We start from the raw sequence: 17,618 nt of genomic DNA, 5'->3' as shown, positions 1-17,618 counted from the left end.
CCTAACCACTGCACCACCAGTGAAGCCCAGGACTTTGTTACCTTTTGTGGCAGCATTTTCTCAGCTTTTGTCCCATGGTTCTTTCTGCATGTGGTATGGAGTGATAACACCCATATAATCAGGAATATTCCTACCAAAGTGAAAAGGACAATATTTTCTACTTGAGGATTTTCAGGTCCTGAAACAGTGGTGAATTAGGCTTAATGGTTTACACAGAGCACAGAGAAATTAAAAAATAGGGTCAGTGCAAGTAAAAAGGAAATGAATAAAATCTGTGTAGCTCTAAGTTTGTGCCCATGCATCTATGATACGTGGCTAAAAGCACAGTTCTGGCAGCCTGAACTTAAGGAGGCAAAACAAAAGAACACCTCAGTAACACTGACTGGGTCTAATGCTTTCTTTCTTTTTTTATTTTTTGGCCGTGCCACACAGCATGCAGGATCTTAGTTCCCCCACCAGGGATTGAACCTGTGCCCTCTGCAGTAGAAGCGCCGAGCCCTAACCACTGGAACACCAAGGAATTCCCTAATTCTTTCATTTTAAATATCAAGCCTTCTGGGAGCTTTTTCTGATATCTAAGACTGAGTTCCCACCTAAGCATTCTAGTAACACCTTTATTATCTATCAGGCATCCCCCTGAATTAGACTTATCTGAATGTGCTCCATAAGACTGTCCTCTACTTGAAGGCATTCTCCCATTGCCTTCTGGAGAAAAGCTGGATTTCACTTGAATTTTTTGACATGTAGATACTTCTTTTTTCCATTCTTACCTTACAGCCAGTCTTTAAATTACTTAAAATACAGTTTTCTTTCTAGAGTTTAAGTTGCCCCCAACTCATCACATAAGCAATCAATAGGTTGGTATGATGAATTCTCTGTTATCCCTTAAAAGACTGTTGAGGCCTAGAAATTCCAATAATCAATATGGAAATTAGAACTCAGAAAGTACTCTCTCTTTTTTATTTATTTTATTTTATTATTATTATTATTATTTGTGGTACGCGGGCTCATCACTGCAGTGGTCTCTCCCGTCACGGAGCACAGGCTCTGGACACGCAGGCTCAGCGGCCAGGGCTCACGGGCTCAGCCGCTCTGCGGCACGTGGGATCTTCCCCGACCGGGGCACGAACCTGCGTCCCCCGCATCGGCAGGCGGACTCCCAACCACTGTGCCACCAGGGAAGCGCCTCTCTTTTTTCTTTTTTAAAATGTAAATGTTTTCGTCCTGGGCTAGAGATGTGGTGATTACCTAATGCAATTTCTTTATTTTATTTTATTTATTTATTTATTTTTTGCGGTACGTGGGCCTCTCACTGCTGTGGCCTCTCCCGTTGCGGAGCACAGGCTCTGGACGCGCAGGCTCAGCGGCCATGGCTCACGGGCCCAGCCGCTCCGCGGCATGTGGGATCTTCCCCGACCGGGGCACGAACCCGTGTCCCCTGCATCGGCAGGCGGACTCTCAACCACTGCGCCACCAGGGAAGCCCAATTTCTTTATTTTAAAAACAAATATTTCCTGTCCCGTTTAAGAAAATTATATAGATAAGGGCATTAAAAAAAAACCTCACAAAAACTATTTCAGTGCAAAATGTCAAATCCAAGAGAAGAATAAAATGATAATTATCTGGAAAGGGTAACAGCGAGCCTTTATCACTTTAACCAGAAATAAGCTGAAATAGGCAGAAAACAAAATATGATGGAACATTAACCATTCAGTATTTCAACAAGTGTTTGAGAGCTTCTTCATGCTAAGTGCTGTGCTGGATAACTGTAAGAGAGTTGGTCCTTGTTCTCATGTAGCTTAGTGGGTTAGAGAAGAGAGGCAAATAGTGATTTATTTTTATCTGTGCTAAGTTTTAGGAAGGAAAAGCATAAGGTACACTGAGCTCTTCTTCTAAAAACAATAAAACATCATGGGAGGGTATAATAGGACCAGATGAGCTGAGATAAGACCTAGGGAAGAATTGTGTATTCAAGCTGAACTAGAGCTCATTGCATTATTTCATACCCTGTTCTTTTTTTTTTTTAAACATCTTTATTGGAGTATAATTGCTTTGCAGTAGTGTGTTAGTTTCTGCTTTATAACAAAGTGAATCAGCCATACATATACATATATCCCCATATCTCCTCCCTCTTGCATCTCCCTCCCACCCTTCCTATCCCACCCCTCTAGGTGGTCACAAAGCACCGAGCTGATCTCCCTGTGCTATTCGGCTGCTTCCCACTAGCTATCTATTTTACATTTGGTAGAATTTATAAGTCTATGCCACTCTCTCACTTCATCCCAGTTTACCCTTCCCCCTCCCCATGTCCTCAGGTCCATTCTCTAGGTCTGCATCTTTATTCCTGTCCTGCCCCTACGTTCTTCAGAACCATTTTGTTTTTTTAGATTCCATCTATATGAGTTAGCGTACAGTACTTGTTTTCCTCTTTCTGACTTACTTCACTCTGTATGACAGACTCTAGGTCCATCCACCTCACTACAAATAACTCAATTTCGTTTCTTTTTATGGCTGAGTAATATTCCATTGTATATATGTGCCACATCTTCTTTATCCATTTACCTGTCGATGGACACTTAGGTTGCTTCCATGTCCTGGCTATTGTAAATAGAGCTGCAATGAACATTGTGGTACATGACTCTTTTTGAATTATGGTTTTCTCAGGGTATATGCCCAGTAGTAGGATTGCCGGGTCATATCATACCCTGTTCTTTTAATCTGTAGAACTTTGATCAAGTGGTAAAGTTAAATTTTTAACTTCATAAGAGTAGAGATTGTTAGAAAATGTAATTTTGAAAACCCATGCACAAGTGTAACAAACACATCTAATTTTGAATGAACTTAATAGCAAATTCTTTATGAAGAAAATTTCAAAACTCTTCCAAAGAATATTTTAGAAGGCTTGTATAAATGGTGAGATTTGAACCTTTAAAATGCAGTTTTTAAAAAGTTAGTTGAGGGCTTCCCTGGTGGCACAGTGGTTGAGAGTCCACCTGCCGATGCAGGGGACACAGGTTCGTGCCCCGGTCTGGGAAGATCCCACATGCCGCGAAGCGGCTAGGCCCGCATGAGCCATGGCCGCTGAGCCAGTGCGTCCGGAGCCTGTGCTCCGCAACGGGAGAGGCCACAACAATGAGAGGCCCGCGTACCGCTAAAAAAAAGACAGTTAGTTGAAGTGATTTTTGAGTCACTAGCTATAATTTTTGGGACTCATTGGTAAATTAGTGGGGTATCAAGAATGGAAAAGCAGTAAGAGTATTAGGAGAGTTGGAGCACAAAGGATGAATCATCTCCTTACCACAAAGTTTTTCCATGGTGTGGCTTTAAGAATACTGGAATAGTTGGAGAGAACGATTAAAACAACTGAGGTGGGGCTGTGAGGCTTGCCAGGAGGGGAGTGCTGGAAACAAGAAATTATAGTGATTCAGTGGAATACAGAGGGGTGGGATATCTTGAGGTGACTCTGGAAGAGAATAAGATCAGGTGAGCCAGACCATTGGATGCATAAAGGGCAGTAATGACAGAAGAGGTTTAAAAAAGTTAGATAGCGTCCTTTTTTTTTACCTCATCTCTCATTGCTTCTCTTTATGCAACCAACGCTCTGGCCAAACTGGGAATGGTGAGGGATCAGATATGGGAGATTGTTAATAGAAGCAGTCAGACTTTACTTATTGGAGGCGGGAGAAAGGGAGGAGGCATAGATAATTCTAAGATTTCGAGTCACAGAAAGCAAAAACAGCTGTAGTTGGGACAAGTTTTGTACTCTGACCAGCACCCCCATGATTATTTTTAGTTTGTGGTAGGCTAGATGTACCAGGATCAGTCTGTGCTTGTGGACAAAGTGGTACTGACAGTAAATGGGATGATAGTATTTTATAACTCCAAAAATTGGCACATGTAGAATCAGATATTATTTAAATTGGAAGGGGCCATCTAGTTTCACATTCCTTCATTTTACAAGTGAGTATGTGTTTAATTGACCTTTCCCAAAGTCTTGGAACCAGTTCATGACAAAGCTGAAATTAGAATCCAGATCTTCTGGCTTCTAGTATAGCATTTTCATACTTTCTGCAAGTTACTATAAAATTTTTTTCATTTGTTTTCTGTTTTATTGAGAGATCTGTCAAATTCAAGATCCGTTACAAGTATAAATGTTAGTGTTAAGATTTATTTAGCTATCAAAATTTAGGTAAAAGATCTAAGTTAAATATGGAATTAAAGCATATTGGCAAGTTTATCTTCTAAACAGATGATTTTGAAATAATATAACAATAAATAATTGCTTGATGATAATAGCTATGCTCGACTGACGATACTTCTAATTGTGTGTATACTGGCTGAACTAAAACCAGTTTAATCTGGTTCTAGGAAATATCCTGTACTTGGCTGATTGAAGTTGACGATAATGACCACAGAGTTATCCAATAAAACGTTAATTAAAAGCATTACATTAGCATTCCCTGCTTGATCATTATCTTTATCAAAGGATACTGTCTTTGGCAGAGTTACCCATTTTAAAGGGGAAATAGAGCAATATGAAACTGCCTTTGAGGAAAAAAAATTAGAGAGAAAAAAGTATTGTTTCTTTTCTTACCAACCTTATATAGCAAGGTGATATCTTTACAATAGCCATTTACAACTATACTGCAACTTCCATTCAAAATAATTGATCTCCCCACATTTGCACAGAGGTTAATGAATGAATCCACTTGAACAAACAAATGGTTAAAAGGGTAGCATTGTCTCCCTGCTTCAACTGGTTGGATCACTGAAGGAACCAGTGGGTATTCTTTCTTGGTGCTATTACATCATCTCATTTTCTTTTTGGCAAGCTATCTTTCTCATTGACTTCTGGTCCATTGCCCCCTTTTTTTTAGAATTGGCAGTTTTCCACTTTTGTGGAACATGGTCTCTACCCTCCCTATTATTGCTCCTTCAAATGATAGATAAGCTTCTCAGGCTGATTGAAGTGGGAGCAGTAGAGAGAGAAAGAGGAAGAACCCCCAGAGAACTGTAGTTGGGCTCTTGGTTACTATTCACACAGGGCCTGAAGTCCAATAGTTTTCAGGGTAGTAGCAGTGGTTCCCAAAGACTGGTCCTCAGACCTGTGCTAGTCTAACATAAGCTTTTCATTTGTCCATGGCAAAGATGGCAGCCTTTCTCAAGAGAGACTCCTTTTTCTGGATCATGACTGTTAAATTTTTCTTATTTCTTTTATGAAATTGATGATGAAAGTAGAAAGATAGATAGACAGTACTGTTTTTCTTTCTAATTTTGCTTTTAAGAAGTAAAGTATTTAAAAATCTTCAGAAGCTTTAGAGAGCTTATTTTAGCAAACTTTAGCAAACTTATTTTAGTTTTTTATATTGTCATTGTTTCAGATCATCTTTATATCAGTTTATACATTATTGAAAAAAGTCTTAAATATAAAATTGTATGTATTGCTGTTTAACTTAATGGATTTTGAGTGCATTTTTCTAAATAATATAATTATTTTAATGGCTGTTGGATATTCCATCATGTTGACATAACATCACTCAAACCATTTTTCATAGATAATTAAAAAAATTTTTTTAAACTTTACTATTATAGTAGATGAAACATGGATTTTCAACATGGTTTTAATTGGTATTTCTTTGATTAAACATCCTCTCTAGAGAGAGTAAACATTCCTCTCTATGTGTTTACTCTTTTTATTTCACCTTATGTGAATTCTTTCTCTTTTCAACTTTTGAAATAGTAAGTTTAATTAAAATAGCATATAGAATAATATAAGATAAATAGGAACACTTTGTCAACCATATAGTATAGAAATATTTTCCCTTTTTTTAATAAATTATTTTATATATTAATTTTTGGCTGCATTGGGTCTTCATTGCTGTGCACGGGCTTTCTGTGGTTGCGGTGAGTGGGGGCTACTCTTCGTTGCGGTGCACAGGCTTCTCATTGCTGTGGCTTCTCTTGTTGCAGAGCACGTGCTCTAGGCGCATGGGCTTCAGTAGTTGTGGCACACAGGCTCAGTAGTTGTGACTCGTGGGCTTAGTTCCTCCGTGGCATGTGGGATCTTCCCAGACCAGGGCTCAAACCCGTGTCCCCTGCATTGGCAGGTGGATTCTTAACCACTGCACCACCAGGGAAGTCCCCTTCTACTTTTTACCTTTAAGAAATATAAAAAGAAATATATATAATTTAGATTTAAAACATTATAATCTGCCAATATTTTCCTTTGTGTGTATTTTTCTCTTTTCAAGCTGAGAAAGGTCTCATTATTCCACAGGTCAAATAAATACTATTGAATATTCTGCTAGTTTTCCCCGTTAAAATTTAGATGTGATTCTTTTTACCTGTGAGGTATTTATTTTGATGTATGATCTAAAGTGCTATTTCTCAAAGTATGATTCAGAGATCACCTGCATCAGAGGCATAGAGCTTTCTTATTAAACATGCAGACCTCCTGAGTCAGAATCTCTGGGAGTAGGACCTGGGAATATACATTTTCTGCAAACTTCTAAGATGATACTTGTATTAGGATCCTATTTCTGCTGTAAGAAATTGCCACAACTTTATGGCTTAAAACAACATACATTCATGGTCTCACAGTTCTGGAGTCAGAAGTTTACAATGGGTCCAGAGGGCTGTCTTCCTCCTTCTGGAGGCATTAGGGGAAAGTCTGTCTCTTTGACTTTTATAGCTTTCTAGAGGCCTCCTGTTTTCCTTGGCTCATGGCCCCTTCACCAGTCTTCAGAGGTAGCAATGTAGCATCATCTTTCACCTCTACCTCCTGCCTCTTTTTTATAAGGATTTGTGATTATGTTGGGCATACCAGGATAATCCAGGGACCCCTCCCCCACCATCTGAAGATTAACTTAATCACATCCTCAAAGTTCCTTTTCAATGTAAAGTTACATATACACAGGTTCCAGAGATTGGGACATGGACATTTTTTGGGGGGTCATTACTCTGTCTACCATAATACTTAGAAAAATTAAAATTTGAGAAACACTGGTGTATGGTAGATACTCAATATTTTCCCCTTAATCACTGTATATATATGTGAACTGTTATTAAATAATATTGTTCTGTCTTGGAAAGTTTATATAAGATAGATGTCTTAAAGTTTTATATATAATTAGTCATTTTAGGAGTTCCCTATTTCAGTAGTCTTTTAAAAAATATCTAGCAAAGTAAAAAGTTGGTAATGCTCTAGTTTTTATGGTAGGTATTTCTTATCTGTGATTTTAAAAGCCTTTAAAGGCATGTATCTTTATTTGATTCTCACTGCCCCCTCCCCCAGTTTTGAAAAATTTGATTAAAAAATTACAGTAATAGTACATGGTGTTTGAAACAAAATTCAAACAAACAAAAAGTGTATAAACAAATAGGGAAAACTCCTTACCTCTTCCTATGCCTACTTTCCCAGGGATAAACAGTATCTATAGTATCTAGTTTTGTGCATGTATCTTTACTCTTTCCCCTGTCCTCATATAAGTATATATAATATTAGATGTCTTAAAACCCTTTTTAAACAAAAATAGGATCATACTCTCTATATATAATTGACACACAGCACTGTATAAGTTTAAGGTGTACAGCATAATAATTTGACTTATCTGCATCATGAAATGATTATCACAATAACTTTAGTGAACATCCATCATCTCAAAATTAAAGAACAGGGAAAAAAACCTTTTTTTGTGTGATGAGAACTCTTAGGATTTACTGTCTTAACAACTTTCACATGTAACATACAGCAGTGTTCATTATATTTATCATGTTGTACATTACATCCCTAGTATTTATTTATCTTATAACTGGAAGTTTGTACCTTTTGACCACCTTCTTACAACTCCCCCTTCACCCACTGCTTGCCTCTGGTAGCCACAATGATCTCTTTTTCTATGAGTGCTTTAGTTTTTTGTTTTTGAAGTACAGTTGACATCCAACACTATATTAGTTCCTGTTGCACCAACATAGTGATTTGGTATTTATACATTTCAAAATAATCACCATGATAAGTCTAGTTATGATATGTCACCATACCAAAGATATTACATAGTTACTGGCTGTATTCCCCACACTGTACATTTCATACCCATGACCTATTTCTTTTCTCCCCCCACCCCCTTCCACTCTGGCAATTTGTTCTCTATATCTATGACTCTGTTTTGTTATGTTCGCTCATTTGTTTTGTTTTTTAGATTACATATGTAACTGAAATCATACAGTATTTGTCTTTCTCTGTCTGATTTATTTCATTTAGCATGATACCCTCTAGGTCCATCCATGTTGTTGCAATGGCAAAATTTCATTCTTTTTTGTGGGTAATATTGCACTGTATATATAAACCATATCTTCTTTATCCATTCATCTGGGCACTTGGGTTGCTTCCATATCTTGTCTATTGTAAATAATGCTGCAGTGAACATAGGGGTGCATATATCTTTTCCAATTAGTGTGTTTGTTTTCTTTGGATAAATACCCAGGAGTGGAATTGTTGGATCATATGGTAGTTCTATTTTTAGCTTTTTGAGGAATCTCCATACTGTTTTCCATAGTGGCTGCACCAATTTGCATTCCCACCAGCAGTGCACAAGGGTCGCCTTTTCTCCATATCCTCAGCAACACTTGTTATTTGTTGTCTTTTTGATAATAGCCATTCTGACAGGTGTGCCAAGTATGACTTTTTGCCAACTTCAGAATAATACCTGAGAGAGAGAAAGAGATCTTAAAGATTTTATGAAAAATTGAAAGCCTCCTCCTTACATAATGGAACTGAGATTTGAATCCATTCAGTCTTTCTTCCAGGACTCCCCACAACTATTTAAGGGAAAAAAATTTTTTGAACCAGCTGACATAAGTTATTTTTTAATTACATTGTAGAAAAATGAACTCAGTGTAATTTTCTTATAGACCTCATACAACTATAAAACCAAAATGATTTTAAAAAACTAAATGCAGGCCATCATCAAAAAGTCTACAAACAATAAATGCTGGAGAGGATGTGGAGAAAAGGGAACCTCCCTACACTGTTGGTGGGAATGTAGATTGGTACAACCACTATGGAGAACAGTATGGAGGTTCCTTAAAAAACTTAAGATAGCTACCATGTGATCCAGCAATCCCACTCCTGGGCATATACCCGGAGAAAACCATAATACAAAAGGATACATGCACCCCAATGTTCATTGCAGCACTTTTTACAATAGCCAAGACATGGAAGCAACCTAAATGTCTATCAACAGAGGAATGGATAAAAAAGGTGTGGTACATATATATAATGGAATATTACTTAGCCATAAAGAAGAATGAAATAATGCCATTTGCAGCAACATAGAGATTATCATACTAAGTGTAGTAAGTCAGAGAAAGACAAATATCATACAATATCATATATGGAATTTAATTTAAAAAAAGATACAAATGAACTTATTTACAAAACAGAAGCCAACTTATAGATATTGAAAACAACTTATGGTTACCAGAGGGGAAACATGGGGGAGAGGGATAAATCAGGAGCTTGGGATGAACACACGCACACTACTATATATAAGATAGATAACCAACAAGGACCTACTGTATAGCACAGGGAACTCTATCCAATATTCTGTGATAACCTACATGAGAAAAGAATCTAAAAAACAATGAATATATGTATCTGTATAACTGAATCACTTTGCTGTACACCTGAAACTAACACAACATTGTAAATCAACTATACTCCAGTAAAATTAAAATATTAAAAAAGTTTTTAAAATTTAAAAACTAAGTGCAAATAAAACTGTAGAACCAGTAAACTTTAAATCATTATGGTGTGTTACAAAGTTACTGGTCAAAATGTGACTATCATGATTGGTATTATGGGCCAAGTCCTTCTGAGATGAACGTGCCTACCATACTATGGCTTGATATTTGCTTGTCCCATTTGACTCATTGTCAACTTTTGTTGGTACCCAAGGCCACCATTTTGCACACAATACAAAAACGTCATCTGTGTTAAGTCCACCTCTCTTACTGGCCTAGAGCTGTTAAAGTCATGTTATTTAAACACCAGCAAAACTGTAAATGTAAATCGTAATAGTACATATGAATATAGCCCTGAAATTATAAGGCAATCCTTGATTATCATTGTTCACGATGTTCCAGGCTAGGTTTCTGCTCATTTTTTGAGATTTTCATTGAAAATAAATCACGTGTTAAATTTGGAGAAAGCTGTTAGATCCCCAGAATGTCCACAGACCCCAGTCTGAGAACCACTTCTACCTCAGTTACATATTATAAATGGATATTTGCAAATTCACAGCTATAACTGAAAATGTAACTCCAGTGTACATATGTTAAAGGGGGTCTCTTGCTTTTCGAATGTCACCACTATTTTTTCCATGTACCACCTTGCCTAATATCCTCATTTTCTCCCCTTGCTTAGCCTCAAGCTTCCAATTAGAGCAGTGGTTCTCAATCCTTTTTGCATTAGAATTACAAAGGGAGCTTTTAGGGAGCTTTTATAAGAATATAATATCCAGTCTTGGATGTGTCCCTGGGTTTTGTTTCTGTTTTTTTGTTTTGTCTTATACTTTGTTTTTACAACTCTCCAGTTTGTTCAATGTGCAGCTGGGAGTCCAAACCACAAGATTCTAGAACTATTGAAAATTTCTATCCAGATACTTTGGCTTATTAAGGAACAGTAAGACTATGTATTATATAAAACTGCTTACTGTATGCCGTGTTGTCCAACACAACATACTGTTACCTCCTGAAATCATTGATGCTATGAAATAGGTATTACCTCCATTTTTCAGGAAAGTAAAGTTTAGAGAGACTAAATAAGCTCCTTTGGGCTACATCATTATTAGCAGCAGAACCAGGATTCAGATTGTCTGTTAATCATGATCTTAACCACGAAACTATAAATATCCAGTCTTATTTCACCCTTTTATTACAATATAGATTAACCAGTCACTGTTAAACACACACTTTGATGAAGGTGTTTTTACTTTGAATAATGTACATAGTTTGACTAAAAATATATAAGCATAAAGTATGAATGCAGTTCATATGAACACCTGTAGCTGTTGCTCCCTCTCTTTTTTTCCCATTCAGTTAAGAAGTTTGTTGGCGAAATGATTTCATTCTCCAAGGTTGTATTTCTTCTCAAAAGAGGCTGAAAAGCATTCAGTTAGTTAGCTCACTTTGTTTTCAGGTCTATTAAGAAATACTGCATTTAAATCAGATTCTGATTAAACTTATAATTTTAGGGTTACCATATTTGGTTGATTTTAGCATGCACATTTTCTATATTTTAAATCTTTGAAATCAGAAAGAAATTTGTTTCTTACACTTTGATGCACACTATAGTTAAATTGGCAGATTTTTCTTTCTTAATGAAAGATAAAATAGTATGTATCTTAAAATTAATGACATCTTAGATTTGATGAATTAACAATAGTGGTTATATATGAATGACCATTCCATATATACTCAGGCTATTTTTGGAGGTAAAACATTGTGATGTATTCTCAGTATCGTTGTGAAGATTAAATAAGATAAAATAATCATCACAGTATCTGGCACATAGTAAGAGCTTAGGAAGTGTCAGCTGGTATTATAGTATTGTAAATACTAGTGTTATAGTTGCATGATGGATCCACAACCACAGACCAGAGAAAGGTGTCCAAGCAGTCTTCAGTTTGTAAGTGAAACTTATTTAAGTTATTTCCTGTAGGTGGGTTCTTTTATAAACAAATCTGACTGGCATTAAATTGATATTTCCAAGACTGCTGTATTTATAGAATGCTTAAAGCCATCATTATACAATATACTGCACTGTACTGCTCATTAAGGACTCTTACTCTGGCATATTCTCAAAATACAGAATTTAACATAGGTATTCAATAGTCTAGTCCAGCGGAATTTTGTCCAAGAAGCTCAGCACCAGAGGTTATATGAGAAACAATATTATTGTCAGTAGACTTTGAGAATATCAGTTATAATAAGAACTGTGCTTCCCTCAGTCACTTAATTTTTTACCTGTAATACAAGTTAAATAGCAAATAATGTTGCAGAAGTAGTGTTTCTCCCTTCTTTCAGTAACTTACACATTTTTTCAGACCCTGAAGACTTTTAAGTATATTCATACTTATCAGGCATTAAAATACTTTAATATAAAACATAAACTATGTTAATTTAAGTTTGTACAGAACATCTTTTTTTTTTTTTTTGATCCTGGGACAGTGATAACTCATCTGAGCTTTGATAATTTTCTTTTGTGCTTCTTTTGTTGCTTTCTACTATAATTTTTGTTTTTGTCTTCATAATTCATGCTTCCTGAGGGAAACTTCTTAAGTACAATTTTGGGATAAGTGAATAGATTATTTTCAGTATTGATTTTTATTTTTTAAATCTGCAGAAAGTAAAAAAAAACCACCAAGAATATTTTTATGGCATTTTATAGAAGGGAAATATTTTTTAATTAATAAACTTTTTTTAGAGAAAAGTTTTATTTTATTTTTAAAAATATTTATTTATTTAGGCTGCACTGGGTCTTAGTTGCGGTATGCGGGATCTTTTTTAGTTGCAGCATGTGGACTTCTTAGTGGCGGCATGCGGACTTCTTAGTTGTGGCGTGCAGACTTCTTAGTTGGGGCATGCATGTGGGATCTAGTTCCCAGACCAGGGATCGAACCCCGGCCCCCTGAATTGGGAGCTCAGAGTCTTACCCACTGGACCACCAGGGAAGTCCCTAGAGAGAAGTTTTAGGTTCACAGCAAGACTGAGCACAAAGTACAGAGTGCCATATACACCCTGTTCCCCACACATGCACAACTTCCCCCACTATCAATACCCCATGACACAGTGGTACATTTGTTACAATCGATGAACCTGTATTGACACATCATCACCAAAAGTCTATAGTTTACATTAGGGTTCACTCTTGGTGAAATACATATATATTTTTTATAGCATTTTACAGGAGGTATTTTTCAACATATGATGATTTAAAAAATTTTTTTTTTTTTTTTTTTTTTTTTGCTGTACGCGGGCCTCTCACTGCTGTGGCCTCTCCCGTTGCAGAGCACAGGCTCCGGACACACAGGCTCCGTGGCCATGGCTCGCGGGCCCAGCCGCTCCGCGGCATGTGGGATCTTCCGGGATCGGGGCACGAACCCGTGTCCCCTGCATCGGCAGGCGGACTCTCAACCACTGCGCCACCAGGGAAGCCCTAAAAAATTTTTTTTATTGAAGTCTAGTTTACAATGTCATATAAGTTTCAGGTGTACAGCACAGTGATTCAGTTATACATATATATATATATATGTATATTCTTTTTCAGATTCTTTTCTCTTATAGGTTATTACATAATATTGGGTATAGTTCCCTGTGCTGTACAGTAGGTCCTTGTTGGTTATCTATTTTATACACACTAGTGTGTAACATATGGCCATTTTTTTAAGTATGTATTTTATTTATTTTTTATTTATTAATTTTTTTGGCCACGCCATGCAGCATGCAGGATCTTAGTTCCCTGACCAGGGTTCTAACCCATGCTCCTTGCAGTGGAAACGCAGAGTCTTAACTACTGGACCACCAGGGAAGTCCCCATATGGCCATTGGTAGTATAGGTAGGAGCCATAGAGTGAGGAAGAAAAGTGGCTAGAGCTGTTTAGGAGGTGCCGTTTATAGGACTCCATTGCCAAGTTTTTGGCTTGGGCAGTTAAGCATCGATAATGTTAGACTATATAGAGAACTCAAGAGAAAGAGCAGATTTGGGTTTGGAGATGTAAAGGTAGTAGGGGGGAGTAGAATATGATGTTGGACTTAGTGAATTCTACATGTATTTATCATTACTTTTGTTTTTCTTTTCCCCTTATTACTCACTCTTTTCTCAGTTTTCTCCCCTTACCCCCACCTTGACTTCATTAAGTAGCTATGCCCTCGAACAGAAGGGTTTTTTTTCCTTTGAGTAAGATTAATTTAATGAATCAGTGTTTGGCATACCTCACTTCTGCTCATCACAACAATTATGTAAGATGGTTGGATAGTTATAATTGCTAGGGATTCATAGTACTAATTACCATTTCTCCTTTCCAACTGCAAGTATATACACACATGATTGATGGTATCAATAGAATGAGAAATAGAGTATCACTTTATTAAACGAGTCATGCACCCTATGGTTCTCCAAGTGCAAGGATTCTGGAAACCCATTTATGCCTGGTATTTTTACTCCCTCTTTTATTAATTGAGAACATGTAGGCTCTAGGCACTGGCTCCAGCATGCCTTATCTAGAAATCTGCAGCAAGGTGCAGGACTACACCCTCTGAGTTTCAGCAAAGAACAGGAAATATAGAGGCAGATTCCTGGCTTTTATCCTTGATGTATTAGTCAGATTGGGCTGCCATAACAAAATACCATAGACTGAGTGGCTTAATCAACAGAATTTCATTTTCACACAGTTAACGAGGCTGGGAAGTATTAAGATCAAGGTGCCAGCTGATTTGGTTTCTGGTAACTGTTCTCTTCCTGGCTTGTAGATGGATGGTCTTCCCTTTTTTTAAAATTAATTAATTAATTTTGGGTCTTTGTTGTTGCATGCAGGTTTTCTCTAGTTGCAGAGAGTGGGGGCTACTCTTCGTTGTGGTGCGCGGGCTTCTCATTGCGGTGGCTTCTCTTGTTGAAGAGCATAGGCTTTAGGAACACAGGCTTCAGTAGTTGTGGCTCTTGGGCTCTAGAGCGCAAGCTCAGTAGTTGTGCAGTGCAGGCTTAGTTGCTCCACGGCATATGGGATCTTCCCGGACCAGGGCTTGAACCCGTGTCCCCTGCATTGGCAGGCAGATTCTTAACCACTGCGCCACCGGGGAAGCCCTTATGGTCTTTCCTTGGTGCATGTGCTTGGAAAGGGGGGAGGGGGGAGGGGAAGGAAGAGAGGTAGAGAGATTTCTCTTTTCCATTTCCTGTAAGGCCACCAATCCTATTGGTTTACGGCCCCACCCTGATGACCTCATTTAACGTTAATTGCCTTCTAAAAGCCGTGTCTCTTAATACAGTCACATTGGAGGTTAGGGCTTCAACATATGAGTTTGGGGGCGGGGGGAGGTGTGGCGGGACACAATTCAGTCCATAAACTTGGAAACCTCATTTCAGAGTAAAGAGGTGGTCCAATGACTATTGAAATCACACCAGTTATTTACGTCCAAAATATTTAGAGATTTTCCAGCTATCTTTCTCTTACTGAGTACTAATTTAGTTCCATTATGGTTGGAGAATACACTTTGGATGATTTAAAACTATTTAAATTTATTGAGACTTGTTTTGTGGCCCAGAATATGGTCTGTCTTGGTAAATGTTGTATGTGTACCGAGTAAAGATGTGTATTCTTCTTTTGTTGAGTGGAGTGTTATGTAAATGCCAATTAGGTCAAGTTGATGGTACTGTTCAAGATTTTTATGTTCTTACTGATTTTCTGTTTCTTGTTCTATTGATTATTGAAAAAGCGGGTGTTGAAATCTCAAATATATTTGTGGATGTGTCTGTTTCTTACAGTTCTATCATTTTTACTTTATACTTGTTGAAGCTATTTTCTTAGGTTTCTTAGGTTTCTTAGGTCTCAAAGGAAAACGTTTGTTTAGGGCTGTTATGCTTTCTTGATGGATTGACCTCATTATCATTATGAAATGGCCACCATTATCACTTGCAAGTTCATTTGCTCTGGAATCTGTTTCATCTGATTACTGTAGCCACTCCAGCTTTCTTTTGGCTAGTGTTAGCACTCGCTTTTAGCTTATTTGTGTCTTTATATTCAAAATGGATTTCTTATAGGTAGTATGCAGTTGTGTCTTGCTTTTTTAACCAATCTGATAATCCTTGCTTTTTTTTTTTTTTTTTTTTTTTTTTGCGGTATGCAGGCCTCTCACTGCTGTGGCCTCTCCCGCTGTGGAGCACAGGCTCCGGACACACAGGCTCAGCAGCCATGGCTCATGGGCCCAGCTGCTCCGCGGCATGTGGGATCCTCCCGGACCAGGGCACGAACCCGCGTCCCCTGCATCGGCAGGCGGACTCTCAACCACTGTGCCACCAGGGAAGCCCAATCCTTGCTTTTTAATTAGACCATTCACATTTTAGGTTATTGTTGATATGGATGGGATTAAATCTGTCATCTTATTATTTGCTTTCTATTTGTCCCATCTGGTCTTCGTTCCTTTATCCTTCTTTTTCTGACTTCTTTTGGATTGATAGTTTTGGTGTTTTTTTTTAAAATAATTTCATTTTATCTCCTTTGTTAACTTATTAATTATAATTAGTTTTATGGGGGTATGTTTGGTTTGTTTTTTCAGTAGTTACTTTAAAGTATGCAATAATTAACTTGTCACATTTTACCTTCAAATACTTTGAAGTATTTACCTTCAAATACTTCAACATTTCCTTTAAATAGTCAGTTCTATTTAAAAGTGATTTAAAAACAAAGAATAAATTACTTTTTATTTACCTACATATTTATGATTTCCAGTTCTCTTTGTGTAGATCCAGATTTCCAAATGGTTTAATTTTCTTTCTGACAGAAGGATTTCCTTTACCGTTTTTGGTAGTGAGGGTCTGTTGGTGATAAACTTGTTTCAGCTTTTCTGGGTCTAAGGTTTTTGTTTGTTTGTTTGTTTTTCAGGAATTCCAGGTTGAGTTTTTTTCTTTCACTCCTTCTCTATTTCTGCTGGACTCACCTTCTTTGTGCTACTCTCCCTTGTCTGGTGCTCTGCCCTGTGACTCTAGCCACCTAACTTCCCTTTCCCTTAGTTCTTTTGTGCTTGATTCAGGGAGACTGCTGGATTCCATCTGCCTTCTCCTTCCCTGTCCTTCAGCCTGGAAACTTTCTCCAGGCATTGGGCAGTTTAGAGCTCACCTGTTTATTTTTCTCTCAGAGATCACTGTCTTACACTGTCTGTTGTTCAGTGTCAGTTGTTTCTATTTTGTTGTGGTTTAGGTGTGTGGGTAAATCAAGTCCCTGTTACTCCATTTTGACTGGAAATAGCACAGTGACTACCAAAATCAAACCAGTCATGTCAGCCATCCTACTGGCCTTGTGGAAGAATTCATAAAATGGGTGAATATAGAAATCATGTGTTTCTCCCCAGTATGTTCCTTGGTGGAAGATAAGAGTTGGGGTAAAGTCCTGCTCTCCCTGTGTACAGAGACCTAACCCAGGTAAAGGGAAGAAGTTCCTTTCTCCCCTGACACTTAATCATTACCATTGTATAAATGAAGAAATTAAGTGACATGCCTGAACTTGCCCAGGACTGTCCTCACTGGATCCTACTGTCTTTGTGAAAACAGTAAAATCAAATTCTGCAGTGAATGTTTTACGTATTGCAGTTACGAAATAGTTATTAAAGGTTAATTTTATTTTCAGATCTTTACATGAATTTTAATTTTCACTTTGACCATCAGTTATGTTGTATATAACCTCATTTCATTTCTGGAGATGGGAAGGTTTTATGCTTCATGGCATTCCTTGAATCAAATACATTATGAAGGAAATACAGCCTGAAATCAATAATTTCTTAATTTATATTCTGGCCCTTTATATGAAAACTTTACTAAGAATGTCTTCTGACCATAAAGAGCAGTGAAT

General features: G+C 37.4%; 1 protein-coding gene across 13 annotated transcripts in view; it reads left to right on the top strand.

The window, feature by feature from the left end:
* ATOSA (atos homolog A) overlaps nucleotides 1–17,618 on the top strand; it is an 87,331-nt gene that overhangs the window by 31,507 nt on the left and 38,206 nt on the right. Inside the window, exon 1 of one of the 13 annotated variants that reach the window (XM_082617281.1) lies at nucleotides 14,464–14,503. The exons of the other annotated variants lie outside the window; for them this stretch is intronic. The gene's annotated coding sequence lies outside the window, so the exon portion shown is untranslated. Of the gene's footprint in view, nucleotides 1–14,463; nucleotides 14,504–17,618 lie in introns of those variants that run through there. 13 annotated transcript variants of the gene reach the window in all.

This window comes from Mesoplodon mirus (genome assembly GCF_964341445.2).
Source record: "Mesoplodon mirus genome assembly, chromosome: 4".
In the NCBI taxonomy this organism is placed as follows: Eukaryota; Metazoa; Chordata; class Mammalia; order Artiodactyla; family Ziphiidae; genus Mesoplodon; species Mesoplodon mirus.
The sequence above is the reverse complement of the archived record's forward strand: the minus strand, read 5'-3'. Positions and strand labels throughout refer to the sequence as shown.